A 15,073-nucleotide genomic window follows, 5' to 3' on the forward strand; every position below is an offset into this window, starting at 1 on the left:
CGAAGATGAGATTCGATTTTTTTTTCACCCACAAAATACACCCACGTTTACTTTCCCGCAATTGAAAGGGATGATGAAAAAAAGGCTGCAAGTGCCGTTTATTTAAAAGGAAAATCGCCGAGGAGGGCTGATTGAGTTGGAATGTTTCCCTGCAGTCGTAGAGTTGTTTATAATTTTTCTTCGACTTCTTCCTCCTCGCGTTTTGTCCAACAAGGCGTCGCGTCGTCTCGTCTTTGGCGTCGGATGCGGTTTTTTCGCGTGTATGCACAAGTCGTTTCAACGGCCACGCAGAGTTTCCGGCATGCATTTTGCGGTCTCTGCGGTTCTAAGGACGTCGCGTCGAGGAAAGGGACGCGTAGCAGATGGTTAGGTGCCGAGCACCGCGGTCGAAAAAATCACACCGACGGAAAAATATAATTACCTTCTAAACGGCACGTGCTGTACGCAAAACTGCGCGGCCGAGCCGTTTACGAACAGGTTCAAGCTCGCGCACTTTGTACTTCCGCAAGCGAATATCCGCCGCTGTTACGCATCGCGATGCTGCTCGCGTCGGGCGTAAATAATTTTATGTTGCATACCCTTCACAATATCGTCTCGCACGTGAAATGTAAATCGATTCGTGGTGGTATGCAAACGAGAATTGTTTGTAATCCGGAATCGGAAGCTTATCGAACTACGTCGGGAACAAAAAATTTACGGAGAATGTCACTCCGTTAATTATTTTATTTGTTAGTTTTTCATTTTCAGAGAGAGAGAGAGAGAGAGAGAGAGAATTGCGGAATCCTTAGTAGAAAAAATTTTCGCCAAAAGAACAGCAATTAAGGTGGAATAAATGTACAATGTAAAAGTTTCGACGCGGCGAATTAAATCGGAAATTTATCAAGAAACAATTTAAAAAGCTCGCTCGGACATACATCGTCGGGGGCTGTTATAAATCGCGAGGAATTCGCGAGTGCGGTTTGGGGGGGAGGGGAGGGGGGCTAAAAAAAGCGCCCGACTCGTAACTCATTATCGAGATCCGTGGTCTTGCCGAGCGACGACGACTTTCGAGCAATTAAATACGAATACAGTATCTTCTTGCCGCTCCGTCACGTTGACGGAATATTCAATGTTTCGGCCCGTCACCGACCGAACAAGTCCCTGACTTCGCGTATATGGTCAAGCCGACTGCTCTTCGAATTATTAAGAACCGTTCCCGCGTCTCTCTCTCTCTCTCTCTCAGCGATGCTCCCTCGTCAAAATGCCTTTCAAGCGAACAATCCGCCCCCTTCGCCACCCCCGGATGATCGAGAACCGTCCAAATTACGATCGAGGAACGAAGCCGTCGCAAAAACGTTGATAAAAAAGCAAAGAAAACTTCAAGCTGCTCGACGAAGTCTCGAGAAAATCAGGAGCGGGGCCGGGGAGAAAAACTTTTACAACCGTCCAATTTTTCTTCACACCTACAGATATTCGGAATTGGTTGTTCTGAACGTGAAACTCGAGTCGTTGACAGCACGCATCGTCAAATGTTATATTATATTGCTTAAGATTAACCTTTGGATGGCCGGCTTGGCTCTTTTAGGAGTCGGGAGATAATTCGGGAACTCCACCGGAAATGTTGACGATTTATACATATACACATAAATCATATCTTCAAAGAATATCGAATTTCAAAGGAGAAATGCTGGCCTTCTAAAGGTTAAACAAGCAGATTTAATTTCTAATATTGAAATGACAAATCCCGTAAAGTATTTCCTCCAATCGCAGTACGATGAGAAAAATGAGAGAATTCATCCGCGGCTGTGTATTTAATCGCGTATAATTGACGAGAAATTCAGCTATTTAATATGTATCCGTAGGTTGGAACTAAATTTTAGGTCCAAGTATCTCACGCCGTAGGCTAACGAATGGAATATTCATGTATATTTGAGTGACCGTTTTACTAACGGAGCGCCCAGTGCTGTGATTTTCTCAAGTCAAACGAGAGTTTTTCTCCGCCGTTGCGAGTTAGCGGTTATTCGCTCGTTCGTTAATTTATTTATTTATTTATTTATTTATTTATTTATTTATTTTGTCAGGCCCGTACCACTTGTTATAATTTAAGTGCAGCGACTTAGGCTTCCAAACCGAGGCATGCAAGCCCAACGTACGCGTCTGGCATACCGAATGCCGCACCGGTAAACGTGACCAATTAAGAAAGCATTTTCGAGACAATTTAATTACTGAAAACATTTCGGGATCTCTTCCCGGCTGCCGCTTATCCAGAGATCATAGAGCAGCCGATCGGAGGATTGAAATCAAGTATCCAGTCGCGGGTGAATTCTGATCAACGGTCACAGGGTTGTCCGCAACTTCAAAGTACAGCCGATAAGAGGTCACTGCTTACAATTATTCCGAGGAATACAAAGCAGGACGAGTTCGGAATATTGTCCTCGTGGTTTTGGATGGTGGCCGGCTAGCTGGAGGATAATGAAAAATGTCGAAGGAACGCGGTGTCTGTAAATCTTTGAGACGTTTCGGAGTCACTTAAAATGCCTGAGATCCCCCGGAAACGGGCAACGCGGAACGTTGTTAAAGTCGACTTTAAAACGTGGAAGTTCTTTATGCCGCTCCTTAAGGAGCGACTGTCGGGGCTCAGAAGCGGTTCGAGGCATCGAGTCGGTAGCGTGAATTCGATTCCGGCAACTCCGGGCCGCCGACATTCGTCAGAGGCGAGTGAAAAAGTGTGAGGAATGCTGTTCCGAATTTTGCCAAGTGACTAGATTCTAAAAAAGGTTACCAGGTTTCAGGGGCGATTACAACATACCCGCGACCACCTTCCACCTCTTCTTCTTCTTCTTCTTCTTTCGCGATATCTCGCCGAATCTTGAGGACCGGGAGAAATCGGCACGGAAATAAAAGCGCGATGCAAATCGCGGCTGACCTGCGGGTCGAGAAATTTGTTCATTCTAAAGTCACGCGATCTTGCCAAAAAGTTTTACAGATTATGAACCGTTCGAAATGACCGGCAAGAATTTGAAGCGGTAAGTGAGGTCGATTTCACCGAATAATACACACGGATCTTACTTCGAAATGGGTCAGAACCGTTATTTTGATGGCACGTAGGTATACCTAATAAAAGTTGGAGAATTCAGAAAATTTCTGTTACTTTTCTCCGGTTTTTTTCCGCGTCTCGTTATAAATAAATCGCGTCATGTAATTGACGAAGTTGTCAGCAGGTTGCAGTCCGCAGGATGACGAATGGTGGACCTCTTGGTTGCATCTCTCAGATTCCTGGTACATATAAATCTTCTCTTAGTCGAGCGATGCGGTACCGAAAGCCAAATTCTCGGGCCAGACATCACGCGTTGTTTGCCCTATTACAACCATTACGAAACTGAGTTACAAGGACCGGAATTTCCGCTTTTGTTAGCCACGAAATAACGGCGACTGCATGCACTTGTTGCCACTCGTTAGTATTTCGTCTGTCGGCATAACGAGTTTCAAACAGTTTCTCGCTGCTACTTCTCGCGATATAGGAAGGTATGCGTGTAGGTATGTAACCGTTGAACATAATCTACAGTTATTTTTTCACATCATCATTGGTGGTTTATTATCGCAAAAACGAACGGAAAAAAAAAATACATCTCACGATTCTCTGTTTCTCAAAACTATATCAAGATCGATGATTCCGATAAATCAGAGTCATTTATAATCCAATACAGCGAAGAATTTTTACCGAGACTGGTTCTTTGGCTCAAAGTCACAACTAAATTTATCACAATTGTCCAGAGAGAAAAAAATCCAGCTACAAAAATGGTTAATAAGAGTTGAACCAGTTGTGGCTAATTACGTATGCAGAATACGAGATAAGTCCGGTGCTTTCTTACTTAATTTCTTTCTTACTCTTCAACTTAGCTTCTTGAAATAATTTCTATGCGTACAAAGTCTTCGTATATGGTGCAATGATTCGTCTACAGGTGTTTTTGTTTTTCAAGAAAAATAAAAAGCATACATCCAAGCGTGTTCCAGCAGACGCGTGTCAAACGTGACCGTTTAGTGGACTACCTTTAATTCTAATTCATTCCCAGAGCAGGTAGAACGTCTATCACGCACAATTTACTCTCCGTACGGGATTTGGTTTGTGTGCCCGGTACTTTAAACCAGTTTTGAACGGTTGTAGTTTTTTTCCCCAGTCTGTTTTTCTCTCTTCTTTACTTCTGACATCACGCACCTGGCTTGACTTATCACCTGAAACCGCTATTACGATATTATTATACACGCCGATGCAGTAGCTGCCCTAGATATACATGTACGAAGGCACCTTGAAAAATGGACCAATTATAACGATCAAAGAAGATTGTTTTTCTGTTATCTTTTATTTTTTCTTCTCTTTTTCTCGTTCGTTATATTTTCCATTAGTGATTACTTACCACCGAAATTAAATAAAAAGATAAGAGAATCGCTTGAGCTGGGATCGTTTCGTCAATGAGAATCGAACAAATGTTTGAAGATTATGAAAAAATTTTTTCACGATAATGATGATTCGTTTCCTGAGTACGTCTGGGATTTTGAGAAATTTCATATTCAGTCTCGACACTGTTTCACGGAAAGCAATCATTCAGCCCGAGGATCCTAAATCAGTTTCGCCTCAAGACTCGTCGGTTATGTTCGAGCGTTCGTATCTACCCACATTTCGAACCAATCATCAGTCGTGATTGATCAACAGATTCGGTACTTTAGTGCCTCGTAAATTAAAGAAATTCTTCCGCGACGCAGTCCGCGTTATATCTTAAACTCGAAATAAACATTTCCATTATGGGTATAATATTTAACCGCTACGGTATAATATCAATTTTCTATAATATAAGCATATTCGAGAGATAAATCTAAACGAACTTAAGCGTAGCTGTAATTTGCTACGTTCGAATAAATTATAAAGAGATTCGAATTTCTTTTTCATCGCGAGAGGCATCGGCCATTGGGTAAAGGTTATTATTTAAACGCAACAACTGAAATAATTGACCCGTATTTGAAATCGATCGTAAGTTCTTTTGTTAAATTTTTTTTATAACTCTTTATACGTACGGAAAACTTGCGGCGTTACGCACAAACGGCCAAACGAAGATTTGTAAATAAATCTCAATCATCGATCATTGCACGTGCGTTAGACATTCTAAACATGGATATTAAACCGAGTGAGTGGTCAGTTTTCAAATTATAATCCCCCTCACGTATCTTTTTCAATATCGTGTCTAATGATTTCATCTGAGAGGCGCACGATTATACCAATTAAACTTCGAAAGAAAGGAAAAAAAAATAAAAAAATATCTCGAGGACACGACGACAGTGGAAGAGAATTTGAAAACTGTTTATTTGGTCTTTTCATCTTCTTGTTCCTTTACATCATTCAGATTCGAGTGTAATTACCGAGCAGAGTAAACGGAAGAGTATGAATAATGTGTAAAAACGATTTGTAGTTAATAAAAAAAAAAAAAAACGTAACAAAACAAACGAATGAAAAAAAATAAAATAAATATAACTGCTGTAAGACCGATCAAAGTCGTTTCTCAAATTTGTATTACTGGATTTTAATTAGGTAACAATTAAACACATCCGTATACATTTATACACGACAAATTTTAATCACAGTATAATTTAACCGTCTGTTTTATATTTGTGCAGGTCAAGGCTTTTCAAGCTCGACTTTCCTGATTTCATTTCGACCGCTTCGACGGGACTTCCGAATTTTTCCGCCAGGGATTTTTAAGGCGCGATATTTCTTTACGGAGACGCATCTAAGGGGGTAATTCGTCATCCTTGTCAAGCGAGCATGTATTACATAGAAATTCAGGCGTCTTACACGAGGTAAAGCGAGGATCCAGCCTCAGGCCGGAGACTATCGATCGCTTAATTATCGCCTGTATCCGTCACGCGATCCATAATTAACCGATCAATACCTCAAGCCTCGAAATCGCTTCGCGGCGACTTTAACGCCTGTAATAATAACGATGATGACCCAGCTGCGACAATAATGATAATAATAGTGGTAAAAATAAGCGGAACAATCTCTCGATCCGATCCGATAAGCTTGACAACGCCATGCATGATCAACCGTGTTCGTTTTACCTCGTAAATTTTAACGTCGTTAATATTTTTGTTTTTTTTTCCCCTTCTTTATCGACTGTTCTTCCTCTTTTACTTTAAACAATCGTTACACGTATTATATCTCCCCAACTTTTTCCAAACCTAATCGCTTTTTATACACACGCGCTAACGATACGAATAAATTAACATCCAAGATATTCTCTACGCTAAAGTGCGAAGTAATCCAATTAGAATTTTAAGAAAATTCGCGAAATTGGAAACACGAGATGAAAAGTTTGGCTTATTCGAGAAAAGAAAAAGGTGCAGCTTATTACAATTCGAAACTTTCTTGATGGTCGTTAGAGGAAAAATTTTAAAACTTTGAGTAACCAGGTGTCTACGATAATGTGATCAATCGTAAAATTTATTTTCGGGTCAGAATAAGAAAGAAAGTGCCCGACACCGCTGTATAATTTCGACGATTCTAGATTTACGATTTACTTTCCTACGTATAATTAATTAATACACAAGTAACATACGTTGTAAACTTTCGAAGGAAATAAAAATCGGGCTCAGATCCTCCGCATCGCGTCTTTGAGATCGAATATCTCTAGATCCGGTATCGGATTTCTATACCACATCCTATACATCAGTAATTCCAGAATAATTAACAATTCGTCTACCTCGTTTTTCCTCTTAGTTTTCGTTCGCGCTAATCGTATCACTAAAAAATTCGGCAATGAAATTTGTCGAAATCAACCGGAATTAGACGTGTGGAATTTCTCGATTATAAATCAGTGACGAGGAATCAACTTCAACGAGTTTTAATTATTCCGAAAACTCAGTTCTTCTCGTTAAATTTTGCGATTATCGGTCAACGTGCGGTAGAATTCATTAGGGCAGTTTTTCGCTAAGAATTCGAAGCTAAGAACGACGACCGCGATGTTAATCTCAATATCTCACTGTCGTCGTTGTGACTTTTTCATCGAATTGCAGTCCGAGATTGGACCGCATGTTACAGCCTTCGAGCTTCGAACGTTATTCCTGACTTTTATACCTCGTTCCCAAAACCGGCCGATTGAGTCGTCCGCGATTTGGGCCGACGGAATTCTCCACGGTCGACGTTTAAAAAATTAAACGTTTTTTACTGGTCTCACAAACGAACAACGGAAGTTGGAAATCGAAATTTCTTTCTCGTCGAAACTATAACTATTAGAATAAAAGAATGTTCTCATAAATTCCGTGAAACAAAAATTGGGGATACAAAGTATCGAGGTTTGATGGAAAAAAAACAAATTTATGACGTGCGGCGGTTCAAGCGACAGTGTAAAAAGATTTTATAACATTCTTCTGTGTACACGTGGCTCGTAATTAATTCCGTCGTCTCGCTTCGGAGGATTTAATACCGGAGGCTCGAACTATGTAAAAACTGTCTCAAAGAACGAACTCGGATTTAATCAAGTAGAAGCATAAATATACGACAAGACTTCATTCAACAGTCTAACCGTTTTTCACTCGTTATTAACATTATAAAATGCGATTGTTATTACAATGTTAGCATTTCTAGATGGTCGTTATTTTCAATTTGTTAAAATAAGTCTACGATTTTTCTCGTTAATCAATAGATTTCTGTATTCGACAACAAATTACAATGCAAAAAAAAAAAAAAAAAAACAAATAAACAGGGTCAGGAAGAGACTCTCTGCAATAATTGAAGGGCGTCGTGGAAACGAAGAAGATTAAAAATAACCCGACCGAATCGTAGGAGCACGAAAAAGGTCTTTGGTGTACAAATCGCGTCGAGGAAAAAGAGCATAGAGGGAAGCAAAGTAGAATGAAAAAAAGTAAGATGTCGGCGAACCCGAGGGACGGTAATTGCGACGGAGGTTCCGAAGGTTTCGCCGAAGCGACGTGGATACCTATAAAAATATGACGTCGTAAATTTCGCGAGCAACGCGTGCGGCTCTCTTTTCTCTCTCTCTCTCTCTCTTCGTTAAAAGACGCGGCCGTCACGTCGGTTAAACTTACCGAAGAGCGACGTGCCGACGGACCGTGACGGAATGATTTCATTTGCCCCGATCCTCTACACCTGTGTAATATTTTTCGTCCCCATTTTTCGTCGACGAAACGCGTTTCTTCAACCGGATGCGGATTTTTCCCCAACAATATTCATTTATTCACTGTATTTATTATTTAATCCCCGTCCGGATGTTGATGCAGATTTTTCTCATAAATCCTTCAGGCACTCACCAGATATCGTTTCTTTGAGCCGGAGGAATCGCACGTCGGGTTAAAACGCAGGAAACCCGGATACTTGGACAAAATATTCGTCAATCAAGTCATAGCATTTATTTAAATCAAAGAAATTTTTTTTCATCGTATTTGGGTAAGGTTATCGGATTCTTTCTACAATTCCAGCTTTGATTCTCTGCTTGTTTAATTTGTTTCGGAATAGTTATTACAGTGATAGTTTCTAAAATCATAAAAAAAAAAAAAAAATTTGTGCCATCAGAATTAACGAAGATTCGTACGGAATTGTAAAGATTATTCCGGTTAATTAACGGTCAGTTTCTAATCGCCAATAATTGCCAGCATATCGGAGATTAAGAATTCCGATATATTTTTGGGTGAATTAACCGATCGATTTTAATCCCTCGGACAATTGTTATCAGTCCACTGCAGTGTTCGATTAAACGTGCGAATAACTGTTGTTTCGAAGAACATAACAACAAGATCAATGAATTAAAATTGACAATAATGCCTGCTGATGTCAAAGCGATTCAATTTTCGGATAAAATGTTCAATTGATCCGAGAAATTGTTGAGATTTTTTGTTGCTTGACTTAAATGGTCGGTAAGTATAAAAATTGTAAAGCAAGGGCCGACATTATGCATGCGTAAAGGGATGTATGTACAAAACTAAGTGTACGTTAGCACCGATAATTTGTAACTGAACGTGATCGGTGGGTACATAATGCCTGACATACGGCTGGAAAGGAGCGATAATCGAATACGACGAAAACTCGTTTCTTAAATCCGTCGTCGCCACGTATTATAGAGCGAAATTTCGACCGCCAGCTGCGTATAGCGTACATAAAATAAATAAGTGGGACTAATGAAATATACATTTATTTTCTCACCAGAGGTTTTATATACATATATATTCATAAACAAGCACGAATTAGAGAAAACAAATTCAATCAACATATGTGGAAATTTCTCTAAATTTATCTGCAAAAGGCCAATTTGGCGGTCAATGCCATGTATTCAATTCCTGCAAATTGGATTTAACTGGTATGTAATCATTTCGCTTGAATTTATTTGTCGGATGTAATATAGGCAGAAATAGAGAGACTCGGAGGCGAGCGAAGATTAAAATTCTGCTTTTTGCGACAGCTTTTCAACACGCTGCACACTGCGAAACTATAAAACGGGCGATAAATTTAACATAATACAATCTTGCCAGTCTTGCCACGCGATAGAAATTTGAATAATAACAGGTGTATAAAACGATAAAATTCCGGCATCGAGTCGCGTTTGTTCCGTCCGTGAGTGATAGAGAGCGAGAGGGAGAGAAGGAGAGAATAAAAAGAGTCTATGAATCGCAGCTTCTCTAATAATTACACGTTCGGATTACGTATTTGAGTTAGAGAAGATCGCGTCGAAAGGTCGTCCTCCTGACCTCGTACTAAAACGTGTACAAACCGTTGCCACGTACGCTATATTAAAATGAGTGTATTTAATCGGGCGGTTCGAAGCTGCCTGCAATATTCAAATGCTTCGTGACAAACGGTCATAAAGTACCTTCCTAAACCGAGAAAGGTGGTAACAAGAGCCTCGGGCGGTCAATTACCATTCTAACAAGCATTGTACACGGTCTAATAGAGTAATAGACCGATGGATCAGGCACAGAAACTGGCGTGTAATCGAAACGATTTAGAGAATCGTCTGAATTAACTTCCCACACTCATACAGACAGAGCTGAGATCCTCTCCGAGGGAATTTCCTTGCTTTCTTGTGCACCGTGTGTGCATGCTGCGGGAATAATGCAACACCGAGAATAAATAACAGACAGACGTTTCACCGGGACGGGAATTTAGTTTCACTGTGCTTATACCGTTCAGCTGCAGCGTAAAAATCTATCGGACATGGACCTGCTTCCTGGGTAAATTTAATTGCGCTGCACCGGGAGGAAGGTCCGTATTATGGGCTTCAGGTATGTCGGTACAAGGGAATTGCGGTTAATGACACTCCGGACGAATCAGACCCAAGCTCTGAATCCGGAGCTAGAAAAGGGGGAAAAATCGGAGTTGTTGCTTGCAACGATTACGGCCGATACGAATGAAATCTGCTACTCTGTTATCTGCTATATGGGAATCTGAGCAAATTCGAATACCGCAACATATTCGAAATATGAGCAATTTCCGAGAAAAGGTTTTATTGTTGGAATGTTTGAAACGACCAAACCATCGTGTTTTTCATCTGGCTCTAAGATTTTTGAGCTTAATTTTTTAACCGTAAAGGATAAAGGATTTTCAAATAGTTATATCTAGGGTGAGTAAAAATAGATTACGACTATTATGATGATGCAAAATTTCTTGAATATTTGTCAAACAATTTTTGAGGATCTGATCATCGAGAAAAATAAGAGGGTTGATTAATTTTTAACGTTCTAACTCGACAATCTTCTATGAATTTGCTCACAGATTCGTTTCAAATACTGTAATTTTTTTTAAACTTTTCCCAACTTTTCATGGTGACTGCGGTTCCCATTCGTGACCGTTGAACGATCCCACCGAGTCCCGAGTTTGTTAAAATTTTTCGATCAAACACGGCGATCAAGCGCCATTAAAATTGATGCGACAGGGGGAAAAAAAACAACAAACAAACACAAACAAAAAGAAAAAAGAACCCGGTGGAACCAAAGTGACGAACAGCTTTTTCATCGGCATTTATATACTCGTTTTCATTTTTCGTTTTTAACTCCACTCGCCGTTTCTCGACGCGACAGCTTATTTCTGCTCACTTTTTTATTCTTATTTTTCTTCGTTTTTTTTTTTTTTTTTTTTATGCAAGGTGAAGGGTAAATTATCGGCTAATTGAGGCCCGCGAGGACCTACATCCATTCCGGAAGATCGTTTCGTTGACGCCACGAGGGCGGGATATTTGAACGGCTTTAGTGCCGCGGCGAGAGAAGACGGATCGGGGGAATAAAGAAATGAGATAATAAAAGAAGAAAAAACAGGGGCGGGGGGGGGGGGGGGGGGGAAGAAGAGGAGCCAGAATACCTGGCGGAGAAACTCGTTTAATAAAGATCATACATATTCAGAACGCGCGTGGTTCGCATCGTGGCTGCACTCTTTATCCGTCTGCTGCGTGCAGACAGAAATGCACCGCGTTACCGGCTCGCAATCCGTACCATCTATGTGTTATACCGACGTGCTTCCTCTTTATTCTATGTATACGTCGACGTCTATGCCTCGGGCCTCGCCGATTCATCCTGGGTATAATTTATTCGGCTTCGATATCTCGCGATGAGCTCTCTGAACCCGTTATATTACCAAGAAAGTAGTAATTTCAGGATCTGGCGAATCGCTCGACGAAGAATCTTAATTTACGAAGAAAAATAACTGCTTTGATTCTGTTTTTTTTTTTTTTTTTTAATTTGTATTTTTTTTTTTTTACTGGAATCCAACGAAGACTTCAAGCAACGCTGAGGAAAGTCAAGGTTTCGATAATGTGCAAATATTCACATCGCATCGATTCATAAAACGTGAAAGTATAATTATAATATACACAAATGCAACCTTGCATACCTACTTATTTCAAGCTCTACGAAAATATCTCTCACTTTTGCACGAATGCATCATTTTTGCGAGTATACATACTCGTATACGTGTATACTTACACGTCGTGTACGCTTACCTGTTTAAAATTCACGTTGCAGAATTGCCAAGCAAAGTGTATACCTATGTATATACGTACAAATTAATTCCCTACCGGGAGAATTAGTTTTCACAACTCCAAAGTGCGCGATGCAAATGCGCGTGGTTGGAAAATAAATGCCCTACAACGGTCTTATATCGTGAGACTCTATATCTTATTTTTTTATTACCATGTGCTTCCTTCGGGGAAGAAATTGACATGGATAAATACTCGGATAAATATTTTCACATCTTTAAAGCCTGGATAAAGTAAAGCAGTTGGTTCGATCCGTGCCTAACGCGTAAAAAGCGTAGATAAATGAAAAGAAAAAAAAAAAATGTAATATGCAAACTTGAGTGATTCGGAACGCCATGTCTACGACGACTTCATTAAGGCTGTGTAAACACATCGGCAGTTTACGTTAAAAGCGAGTTTTTCCGGCGGGACGAGACCTCGTTATAATGTTCGTTTTGATATTAAAATGTATTATAAGTAATTTATGCACATTCATAGCTCTCGAAACTCTTCATGAACGCTGCGAGTCGCAATCATGAGCGAGCATTGGAAGTACGTTCCGAATAACGTCTTGTTTCTAATTAACCTCGTAACACGTGCGAAGCCTGAGACCACCTTTTTAATTGCGAATCATTACCCGCAGAATGCGATGATCAAATCCACTTTTCGAAAGCAAACATCATCGATGAAGGCGCAATAACGCGTGTACAGCAATATTTATACAGTTATATATCGAAAAGCTTGCGGCAATTACGGTCGAGATTCAACGAAACAAGCAATCTACATGTAAAATATCTAACGATGCCATCTAGTGGCAGAAAACATGCAACTCCGACTCTCGTATTTAATTATAAATCTTATTTTTCATTCAACATTCACATCTGTACCGATTCAAGGTGACTAAAAAGAGCTCCGACAGCTTGCACGAATTTCTCCCTGTCTTAATTCTCGTGAAATTTGCACAAAACGATCAGCCGATGACCCGATCTCGACGTCATATCGCTTCAGTTAAAACAACCAGATGAAATGTGTACAATTGCTCGACGATGACAAATGAGAAAAAAGAACCAGGGATTCAACGATTCAACGTATAAAACTATGACGACTGTTTCAATACGGGAGCGAGAATTAAAAAACTGTGAAAGTTAGGTTATGATAGGTTAGGAAGGCGGAACGTGGTATCAAAAAAAGGTGTTAACAGCTCGACTCGCCGATTGCCCGATAATTTGACAAGTTAAGACGTCTCAATTCGTTCCTTCTCTTCCTGTTTCATTTTATAAGAGCGTTTACAAGCGGTTGCAGTTAAAAAAAACCTTCCCCCAGACAAAAAACAAACAATGAAAGGAAATAAAACGAAATAAGACGGTACGTGTCGAAGGGGGGATAGGTTTAAATCGAGGCCGACGAGCCCGCCGGCGTTTGAACTAGAACAGACCAAGACCGGTACACTTGCGTACAATGTTGAGGATGCTGGCAGCTACCGCAGGAAGTTCTCAGTGAAACGTGTTTATTAGACACGTTATACATATACATGTACGGCAGCGCGTGCCGAGGTAAACTCGATCGCTTGTCTCGCAAAACCCACCAGCGACGGCCGATTAATCAACCGACTCACTCTCGAGGCGCTCGAATCTCGGCATCCATCCTTCCGTCTCGATCCACTTTACCGTTTTCTTTTTTTTTTTTTTTTTTTTTTTATTAATTTTTTTTATTTCTCACATCAATTATGTTTCTTATTAATTAATTACAAGGTGCCGCATGCAGCTTGCGCGGCGCGAGCCTCGATTAAGCGATCCGATAATTAACTCCTGACCATTCGTCAAGAGCACCTTAATGCGAAAAGCCTGACGCCAGTAATCTGCTAGGTACGCATCCTTCGGAATATTTTCTACGGATCCTGATTACGTTATCGTTCACTATTCACAAGAATTGAGGTTATGTTGCAGCTCCGCTTTTACCGATCGAGCAAACTCACCATCCATTTTCCTACATCAATATATTATGGTAGTAAGTAGTGCAATACGGTATGTTCCTGTATATTGATGTAGAAAGAAAATGGGTAAATTTCGCTCGGTCGGTAAAAGCAGAACTGCTACGGGATCCATGCGGGGAAAAAAATCAATGCTGTGCCGGGAGTTCTCGGTGAAAATTGGCGTAACCAAATTATGAACATGTTGATCGGTCCAAAATTTAGGTGTGTTTCATCGAAAACTAACTACCGAAATACGAACCAACATGAACGAATAAACGCATAAAATTTTTCAGTTCACATGATACTTGAACATGCATCATTCGAATCGCTCGAATATTACGACATCGTTAATTATTATTATTATTATAATTAACATAGCATTCGAGAATACGTTCAGGTCGTTAGACCGATTCGAACTCAGCTGTTTCATGACCATCACGTCCGAAGATCGGTTAGAAATTCCATCAAACATGTGGTATGTTTCAAGAGTAACTATTTAATTAGTCGTATACGGGATTGGGGAACCGGTTTAATCCGATGTGTATAATTAGCGTGAGTTCTATCTTTCGGTGAAGTGTCAAGTACCGTTCATTCCGTGTTGCGTCATGGTGGCTGAGCCGTTTTTACGAAAACGAGAATCGACCTTCAGCCGATCTTGCCGGACGTGAAACTATCCAAAACTATAATCGCCGAATTAGCAGTGATAATCCTGAGGTACTTTTGTTGAACATTTATTTTTTCTCCACTCCCGCAAATCACACATTCTTATTTTTTTTTTCTTCTTTCCATCGCGACATCGTACATCTAGTTGTAAGACTTCGCTTAATTCTCGAGGAATACACGGAGGAAAAAATAAACACTTGTTGAGATTTTTTTTGCGCACAACATACCGACTAAAAATTCTAGAAGAACATCCGTTTTCAGCCAATATATTCCTGTGTCACGATTTGTCATTCTGACATCCCGATCACCGGTTATGGAAATTATAGAAGTACGCGCGTTTTAATTCATCGTAAGAATCAATTCTGATCGCTGTGCATAAGGTAAACGGCATAACTGTAATGGCCAAATACGAACAAAATTTATCCTCTATTCCTGTATGAGAAAAGGTAAT

General features: G+C 40.2%; 1 protein-coding gene across 1 annotated transcript in view; it reads right to left on the minus strand.

The window, feature by feature from the left end:
- The window catches only part of LOC124188043, an 80,991-nt gene that overhangs the window by 30,853 nt on the left and 35,065 nt on the right, over window positions 1-15,073 (minus strand). The window lies entirely within an intron of this gene.

Source organism: Neodiprion fabricii, chromosome 1 (genome assembly GCF_021155785.1).
Source record: "Neodiprion fabricii isolate iyNeoFabr1 chromosome 1, iyNeoFabr1.1, whole genome shotgun sequence".
Classification (NCBI taxonomy): domain Eukaryota; kingdom Metazoa; phylum Arthropoda; class Insecta; order Hymenoptera; family Diprionidae; genus Neodiprion; species Neodiprion fabricii.